Raw genomic sequence first — 10,066 nt, forward strand, 5'->3', positions numbered from 1 at the left:
CAGGCAAGGGCACCTTCCACTAGAGCAGGGTGCTCCAAGCCCCTGTGACCAACCTGGCCTTGAACACTGCCAGGGATGGGGCAGCCACAGCTTCTCTGGGCACCCTGTGCCAGCGCCTCAGCACCCTCACAGGGAAGAACTTCTTCCTTATATCCAACCTGAATTTCCCCTGTTTCAGTTTGAACCCATCACCCCTTGTCCTATCCCTGCAGTCCCTGATGAAGAGTCCCTCTCCATCATCCTCATAGGCCCCCTTCAGATACCTTGAATACCTCTGTTTTCTACACCAGACACATCTGACTCTGAAACTGGTGAAAAATAAAACTCTTCCACTTTTTCTAGTGAATCAAAGTCTTGGCACATCCATGCTCTCCTATTATAAAAGTTCTTGCATTTCCTCAGACTAGGATTCTTCATGGAAATAACTGGTAATTACCCTATCACCCTCTCACTTGGTTACAGCTGCAAAGATATACTACAGTAGCAGGCTCTTGTTTAAAGTGGCATCAACTCAACTGTAACTCCCAAAGGTCACCATCATTAAAATCTAGGGCATGAGTTTTGCACGTGTCACTAGGATCATGCAGATGAAGAAAAATAATGTACAGGGAAGGAGATTTCAGGAGCTTTCACGGCACTGGTTATATAATGTCTAAGCTGGTGGGGCTGCAGAAAATAGACTTGGATGGAAAAGAAAGGAAAAACTATGTCTGAGGTCAGGCAAGGCAAATAGCATGTAAGTTGTGAGGTCAAGGCTGCCCCTGGTCCTCAGTGCCTGGACTTGCTCATGTTTTCCTTCCTCCAATATTGAGCATTATTAATTTGATCCTCATAACAGCCTTCCAGTGTGTGAAGGGGGCTACAAGGATGCTGGAGAAGGACTCTTCATGAAGGACTGGTGTGATAGGACAAGGGGTGATGGGTTCAAACTGAAACAGGAGAAGTTGGAGATAAGGAAGAAATCCTTTACTGTGAGGGTGCTGAGGCGCTGGCACAGGGTGCCCAGAGAAGTGGTGAATGCTCCATCCCTGGCAGTGTTCAAGGCCAGGTTGGACAGAGCCTTGGGTGACATGGTCTAGTGTGAGGTGTCCCTGCACATGGCAGCAGGGTGGAACTAGATGATCTTATGGTCCTTTCCAACCCAAACTGTTCTCTGATTCTCTGATTCTGTCACTTACACATAACAGGCAACTGGCAGATGTACTCTCTGAGCCTCTCTCCATTATATTTGAAGTGTGGTGGCAGTCAGGAAAGTCCCCAGTGACTAGAAAAGGGGAAATATCGCACCCATTCTTAAAAAGGATAAAAAAGAGGACCCTAGGAACTACTGAGCAGTCAGTGTGCTTTGTCAGCTGTATGGTCTTCCTCCCTGGAAGGCATGAGTCTGCTCCTGCAATGTACCACTGAGAATCACAGAATCAGCTATCTTGGAAAAGATGTTTAAGCTCATCAAGTCCAACCATTCCCAGCAGTGCCAAGGCCACCACTAACCCCTGGCACTGAGGCCTCGGCTCCACGGGCTGTGAACACTTGCAGGGACGGTGGCTCCAGCCCTGCTCTGGGCAGCCTGTTCCAATGCCTGAGCACCCTCTGGGGCAGGAATTGTTCCTCAGCTCCAGCTAAACCTGCCCTGGTGCAGCTTGAGGCTGTTTCCTCTTGTCCCATCCCTTGGGAGAAGAGACTGACCCCCATTTCACTACAACATCCTGTCAGGCAGTCGTAGAGAGCGATAAGTTTCCCCCTGAGCCTTCTCTTCTATTCAGAGTAAGCCCCAACTTGTGCCAGGGCCTCACCACCCTCACAGTGAAGAACTTCTTCCTAATATCCCACCTAAATCTTACCTGTTTAAGTTTGAACCCAACCCAATGAATAGCAGCTATTGCATGGGAAAGTATCACTGTAGCTGTCTGTGAAAAGAACATAGAGCCAGGAATTGAGAAGTGTTTTGTCACTGATTACCAAATGGCAAGGGTGTCACAGAATGATTTCTGAATACGCAGAGAGAAGGTAGGAAGAGCAGGGGGGGTGGAAAACAAAAGAAGAGAGTTGTAATTGCTATATTAGCCTGTAAATGATGAAGCAGATACCCTGCCTAATAGTCAGGAAATTCACTTCAGGATCCATTGCTCAGCTTGACCTCACAACAACTAGGTCAGACAAAAGTCCCAGACTGGTGGGTAAGATACAATCTTGTATGAGTAGAGGGAGAGGTTGACTTTTATGAAGAATCTGATAGACATTTGGTCACTGATTTAATTATGATCAGGTTTGGGTGTAATATGTTGCCATGGCAATTGTCTCGTAATTATGGAGTTCTCATGGGGATAGTACAAAAGAAACACAAACAAAACAACCAGCAGAAAGGTTTGATCTTTTCTACCACCACTGCAAATGAGTGGGTTTGATGTGGAAGTGATTGGGAGGTATTCAGTGATCCAGAGCATATGAGTTTCATTTAGATGATCCTTGTGGTCCCCCAGCAAAACTGGAGATTCTGGAAGGGGAAAAGGAGGAGAGAGATAAGAAGAATATGCCAAAGAATGTAATCATTTACAAGGTATAGAAGTAGATTCTGATCTAACTAATTCCTTGGCTTCAGTGGACTTTAGTTTGGATTAACGTTGGTGTAAACAGGATCATATCTGATCCAGAGCTGGATCACTGAACCTTATCTAGCCACGAGAAATGTATCTGGCATTTCCTGCAGTGTGTGGTATATTATGTCACTGGAGTGTTTGCTAAATCACATCACTTGAAACTCAGCCTCTATGGGAAGGGCACTTAATGGGGAAAGAGGATTTTTTTCATGTCATATTTGATGTCTTTCTTTCAAGGGTAACTTCCAACTTCCATCAGATTGTGGTTTCATTCTAATTTAAATCATTAGATTCAGGGCAGGACAAGGTAATCCATCCTGAAGCAGAAAAATAATCAATGCAAGTAGGTGTAATTAGTAGTACTTTCCCCTGGTAAGTCAATGGTGTAGAAAGAACTCAAAACCCACAGCAGACTACATTTGTTCTTCCTGATGTATTGTGACTCCCTCACAGCTTTATAATGAAGTTGTTTAGATCTCCTCTAGGAATGATATGTCCTTTTCTTTTCCTGGTTAAGCATATTGACAGGCTCTAATATGAATAATTTTATCTATCAGGAAAGATCCAGACACAGACTCATGTGGGCAGCAGGAGTTTCAATTCTCTTCTTTGGTGAAAACCAAACTAAGCCTTTGATGAAGTGCTAACTTCACACTTCACGTTTGTACTGGCTTTATTACATGTATTTATAGGTGTAAATCCTTGGGGATAGTCTCTATCTGAATTTGCTTCCAGCTCCTGGGAGGCTGGGTACAAAGAATTGCATGCTTTATATGTTGTTCCTTATTCCTTTGCATTCATTCTGATTCACCAAGAGAGTACTCTTTTCTTGACAGCTTCAGTAACATGAATTGGGAAAATGAAGTAGTATGCTAAAATACGAGAACATGACTACTCCGTGGCTACTCACCAGTCAGATTACTTGATTCATAAACTTGAGCTAGTGGGAGTAGGTGTAGCATAAATCAGCATCGGAAAGGAAAAAGCCACCAGCCAACAAACCCCACAATTCTTTCTGGAGTACTCTTAAGATGCTTCTTTTCTAGATGCTGATGTAGAAGCAGATGTTTGACCAATAATATCTTAACACACTTTTGACTGATGGTTTCACACACTTACGTTAGTTCAGCACACTTTGCTCTAGATGCCTGGTATTTTGGGGGTACTCCAACCACTTCCTTTCTCTACCCCCTTTACATGTTGTTGGAGTCCTCTTTCCAGTTTTAACTTACCCAGCCTTGAGTATTGCCTCTATAAATTATATCAGAGAAGTTTCTGGGCAGGCCTTTAACTGTGTGCTGGGCTGCACCCCCAGAGTGTGAGCAGCAGCTCAGGGAGGGGATTCTCCCCCTCTGCTATGTTCTGGGGAGACCCCCTCTGCAGCCCTGATCCAGCTCTGGGGAACAGCACAAGAGGGACGTGAAGCTGCTGGAGCGAGGCCAGAGGAGGCCCCGGAGCTGCTGCGAGGGCTGGAGCAGCTCTGCTCTGGAGCCAGGCTGAGAGAGCTGGGCTGGGGCAGCTGGAGAAGAGAAGGCTCCTCAAGGGGACACCTTAGAGCAGCTCCAGGGCCTAAAGGGGCTCCAGGAAACCTGGAGAGGGGCTTTGGACAAGGGCCTGGAGGGACAGGCCAAGGGGAATGGCTTGAACCTGCCAGAGGGGAGATTAAGATGGGTTCTGAGGCAGAAGCTCTTCCCTGTGAGGGTGCTGAGGCGCTGGCACAGGGTGCCCAGAGAAGCTGTGGCTGCCCCATCCCTGGCAGTGTTCAAGGCCAGGTTGGACACAGGGGCTTGGAGCAACCTGCTCTAGTGGAAGGTGTCCCTGCCCGTGACAGGGGTTGGAACTGGAGGAGCTTTAATGTCCCTTCCACTCAAACCAGTCTGGGATTTTGTGATTCTATGATTCTAATTGCCCAGGATCAATTGCTTGGGGAAAAGCATTAAGAACGTGGTATGTACGTTTGTAGAGCAGCCTTCACAGCTACAGGAAAAAAAACCCAAAGAAGTTCTCCCCCTCCCACCCTCATGTTTCCATATAAAGAGGCACATTCTCCTCTTTGCTGCTGATCAAAGGACCCTGTGGCTCAGGCTTGTTTTGTTAGAGCTGTGAGGAACCACGTTGGCGTAACTCTGACCCTGTCTCCGAACTAAATCCCAATTACTTCTGGTCCTGAGATCTGAGCAGTAGATACCAGCCTGGTATCACACCCCATCATCACACACCACAGCACTGACCCCTCAGTAGCAATCTCTTCTGCCCAGGTGAGTGTCTTTGGCATCATACAGACAGCCTTGTGCACCACAGCTTAGAGCACTGTTTTCTGTATCAGAAATACCCAGTGTATGAAAGCTTATGAAAGGCTTTTCAGCTCACTGGTGAGCTGGAATCTTCCATTTTCCCACAGAAAACCACTCTGTTCTATCTGTTGTGCCAAATGCTGAGTTTCCAGACAGCCTTTCACAGCTAACATCTACCTTGCCTTCAACTGCTGATAAGCTGTTGGAGCCACAACGCTGTCCCATGTCAACCAGAGCTTTCCTTCTGCTTCCATACCTGTTCACTTGGCATGCTTTGTACTTACAAACCCTTTTGGAGTCAGCAGAATGTTTCTCAGCTAAGAGATAGAAATACTGTTGATACTTGTGCATGGATCCTTGCTTGATCTGCTGCAGACAGTGGTCTCTAATGAAGGGTGCCTGTAGTGACAGCCAGAGGCAGCGTCTGCAGAGGATGAATCAAAGTGTCTTGATTTATTTGGATACAAGTGTGATTTATCTGCCAGCCTTCAATTCTGAATCAGACACTGCTGGTGGGATACAAACTTCTAACTAATGTAAATCCTTAGAATCCATTGATTCGTGCTGGATTGCAGATGGAAGTTTGGAGTTACAAACTTTGGTGACTGCAGTATGTGTATAGAGAATATAGACATCAAAGTATGCAGCTTTGATGACTTGCAGGGTTCTATCCACACTTTGACATCTTTTCCCATTACCTGAAGGCCATTTGCTTGGAAAAATTCCTCATCATAAGGTGTATGCTGTCTTCTGTGGATGATCTCATGGAGATATGAAGGCTTTTAGAAGGAGCAAGAAAAAGGATGTTCTTTCTGCACTAAAGGACACTTAAGTAATGTGTTACTTCACTGGAGTTTATACTGATTCCTAAAAAGAATTGAGCTTCCAACAAGACAGAAAGATGACTGCATGATGAAAGATGTATGCAGTTCTGGTGTCCTCAACATAAAAAGGACATGGAGCTGTTGGAGCAAGTCCAGAGGAGGCCACGAGGATGATCAGGGGCTGGAGCACCTCCTGTATGGAGACAGGCTGAGAAAGTTGGGGCTGTTGAGTCTGGAGAAGAGAAGCTGCTGGAGACCTCAGAGCAGCTTCAGTGTCTGAAGGGGGCTACAAGGATGCTGGAGAGGGACTCTTCATCAGGGACTGGAGTGATAGGACAAGGGGTGATGGGTTCAAACTGAAACAGGAGAAGTTCAGGTTGGGTATAAGGAAGAAGTTCTTTACTGTGAGGGTGCTGAGGTGCTGGCACAGGGTGCCCAAGGAAGCTGTGAATGCTCCATCCCTGCAGTGTTCAGGGCCAGGCTGGACAGAGCCTTGGGCAACATGGTCTAGTGTGAGGTGTCCCTGCCCATGGCAGGGGGTTGGAACTGGATAATCTTAAGGTCCTTTCCAACCCAAACCACTCCTGAATGAATGTATATCCATCAAGAATGGAATAAAACTCATACAATCACAGAGTGGTTTGGGTTGGAAGGGACATTAAAGCTCCTCCAGCTCCAACCCCTGCCATGGGCAGGGACACCTTCCACTAGAGCAGGTTGCTCCAAGCCCCTGTGTCCAAGCTGGCCTTGAACACTGCCAGGGATGGGGCAGCCACAGCTTCTCTGGGCACCCTGTGCCAGCGCCTCAGCACCCTCCCAGGGAAGAGCTTCTGCCTCAGAGCTCATCCCAATCTCCCCTCTGGCAGGTTAAAGCCATTCCCCCTTGAAGAATTCCCCTCAGTGCCATCCAAACCTCTTCCTTTTGAAAACCTGAAACATTTGAGCTTATTCATCCACTCTTCATTGTCACCACAGAACTCAACGTGTCTCACTGGTCTCAGGTTGCTTTTCTGGTGTTAATCTCTGTACCACAGCAAAGCTTTTAGCAAATCTTCCAGATCTCACACACATTTTCCTAGCTGGAGGCCTGGAGAAATGAAATTCACAAGGTGATGTGTACTGAGTCAAAAATCTTTGTGCTCCACTTTGTTTTTGTTACTTCAGAGTTCACTATTTTAATGAACAGATGGAGCACAGGTCCTTTCATCATTTCATTACCTTTAATTTTAGGCATAATAGTCTTAATATGGAGCCCTGTTATCAGATGCTCTTAACTAATTACTGCTGTAAATTACTTGGAGAATCTCAGCTGAAAGTTGCCATGCAATAAAAAATAGTATTTATGGGTTTTCATGTTTTAAAAGCATCATGTCCCAAATAGGGAGAATATCACTTTACTCCTCCACTAGACACTGTGCAACTACACAGAAGCTTTTGGGGGTCGTAACTGATGACTTTACTAGTGTGAATTTAAAGTCAAGGAGAGTGTCAATCCCCTGTTTTTCTGTCAGGTCAGGCCATCTCTAGGGCCAGAAGATGCCATCAGTGTTGAGTCTGGGGGTTCACTTGAGCGACCAATGTGGTGCTTCGCCTGTGACTCTTCCAGGCTAGAACTGCGTAGGAGAGAGGTGCAGAGAAATTTGAGCACCCACTTCCAACCCTCCTGGTTACATTGTCTGATAAGATCCTGTTTAAGGACAATTTAGCAGGGATTGGGGAGTTCAGATTTGGCTGATGGGGGAAGATCAGGGATGGTCCAGAAGAAAACTGATAGCTCAGAAGGAAAACTGTACAAGAGTGAAGGCAATCCTGTCCTTCTATCACTGATCCTTTCTTCAAGGCTAACCTTCCCCTGCCTTACTTTTGCTCTTCTCTGGCTTCATGTGTAATTTTTTACTGTGATGGGTATTTTTCTGGCTGCAGCTGCCTGTTCCTCACTGCTGTATCCACAAACCCTCCTCATCTGTATTTCTCCAGTGAGGCATCAAATGCTGATTAATCTCAAAGCATCCCCAGCTTCTAAATCTTTCCTTAGGAGCCATCCACTGCCCTCATGGTGCACAAAACTGCAGCTGACATCAAGAGCTAGCTGCAGATCAAGGCAAGTATTGACAATACAGGAGTTCTGCTGCAGATCAAGGGCAGGGTATCACTGTGGGAGGTGCTGCACATTCCTTTCCCAATGGTTCCGCTGTCAGGGAGCCAGGCTGCTGGATTCCTCATGGCAAACACAGATCTGTCCCTGTCATGGTTTGATCACTGCAGATAAAGAATGAAAAAAGTCCTGCCTGGTTTCCACTATTAAAGGTTCACTCAAGTATTAAGGTGTTTTTTTTGCAGAAGATGGGTTGTACAATTCCAGCTTTACTAAAGTCTTTCTGAGTTCTGCTGTTGTCTTCAGCAGTCAGGGCTTCATTTGTCATGCAGAAGGAATGATAGCATTCCAGTGCTGAGTTAAATGCTTCTTTCCTGTAATTGGGATAGTAATATAGGAAATATCTGAAGTGCTTCAGGAACCTTTAGGATACAAGTAGGTAATCCAAAGTTCTATGCATGGAAATAGTATGTGGAATTTAAGCCTAATAGCTAAAAATATCTAGTCGTTATTATTTAAATCATGTTGTGAAGTAATTGTAGTTCTGCTTCAAAAATCATAGAATCCCAGACTGGTTTGGATTGGAGAGGACCTAAAAGCTCATCCAGTCCCAACCCCTGCCACAGGCAGGGACGCTTTCCCCTAGAGCAGGCCCCACCCCCTGCCACAGGCAGGGACGCTTTCCACTAGAGCAGGATGCTCCAAGACCCTGCATCCAACCTGGCCTTGAACACTGCCAGGGATGGGGCAGCCACAGCTTCTCTGGGCACCCTGTGCCAGCGCCTCAGCACCCTCACAGGGAAGAGCTTCTGCCCAAGAGCTCATCTCAGTCTCCCCTCTGGCAGGTTCAAGCCATTCCCCTTGGCCTGTCCCTACATCCCTTGTCCAAAGCCCCTCTCCAGGTTTCCTGGAGCCCCTTTAGGCCCTGGAGCTGCTCTAAGGTGTCCCCTTCAGGAGCCTTCTCTTCTCCAGGCTGAACCAGCCCGTCTCATTCCATCTTCAGAAATGTATGTTTTAAAAGAAGCTCCCTCACAGTAGCCTGAATCACATGTGTTGTGTTAGCATTCCTAAAACCCTCCAGCCAGTTATTCATCTCACTGTTTAATTTACAGCCGGTGGTTTAGGATGGGTCCATTCCAGACCATACATCACTCAGCTAGGGGGTAGGGGAAGATCTTAGACTACAAAGGGAACCAACAGAAAAAACCCTTTATCCCATGTGGTTCTTGAGTTCCAGATAATAAAATAGATCTTTAGGATCATCTCTTTAATTAAAGCAAAACATTTTGTCCCCTCACGGAGTTGTGCCAGGCGGTGCCTGTGGCACATAGTAAACTACTTTAAACAAGATTGTCCCTAAAAAATCCAGGCAGTACTTCAATCCGACTCCATACTCCGCTTGATTTGTTCTGTTTAAAAAGAGTTAGAGGGGGTATAAATTTTAGAGCAAATCCTTCCAGTATGAAGCCAGTATAATGTTTTGTGTTGCTCAGTGACTAACTACCAATGTTTGAAGCACAAGTTTCATATAGAGTTGAAATGTATATTGCGAGGATACATGAAGGTTATAGAACATCCTCTTTCTAGACCTTTCCAGTTGTTATAGGTCTTTGACAGTGCACATAATGATATTATGCTTTATTGTTTTGATAAAGCCCTGGCTAATATACAGGTGTGTGCATGTGTGCACCATCTCCACAAGCTGCTGATCTTCATTTCTAAACCATGCCCTGCTCACGTTTTGTTGAACAATATCATAAGGAAATGATTACTTTATTTTGACAGCTTTCCTAGGAAGCTCTCCTGAACTGCTTCACGAATGTCAAGAGCACTTAGAGAAAGTAATGAAAAGAACCATTGAAAATTCATCTGCCACGATAATCTGAGCTTTAAAGTCACCCGCTTCATGCCAACCTGTTATTTGAGTGCACTGTCACTCTCCTGAACAGCCCCACACTGAGGGAATCCTCAGCTAATACTGGACTTCAGTTACTGTTAGGACTGTGTATTATTTCCAAAGTTTATCCTTAAACAGGCAAAGCACCTGTCTTGAGGGGTCTGCACTGATGTTCTTAGGGCTTGAGTTTAAACTTTCAAGTTCACCCATGTCACTGAGTGGGATAAATGGGAAAAGGTCCATAACTTCTGTTTGTGCATCCCTAGAGCGTGAGCAGCAGCTCAGGGAGGGGATCCTGCCCCTCTGCTGTGCTCTGGGGAGACCCCCCCGGCAGCCCTGATCCACCTCTGGGGAACAGC

The sequence above is a fragment of the Nestor notabilis genome, unplaced genomic scaffold (genome assembly GCF_000696875.1).
Source record: "Nestor notabilis isolate BGI_N333 unplaced genomic scaffold, ASM69687v1 scaffold2266, whole genome shotgun sequence".
Lineage (NCBI taxonomy): Eukaryota > Metazoa > Chordata > Aves > Psittaciformes > Psittacidae > Nestor > Nestor notabilis.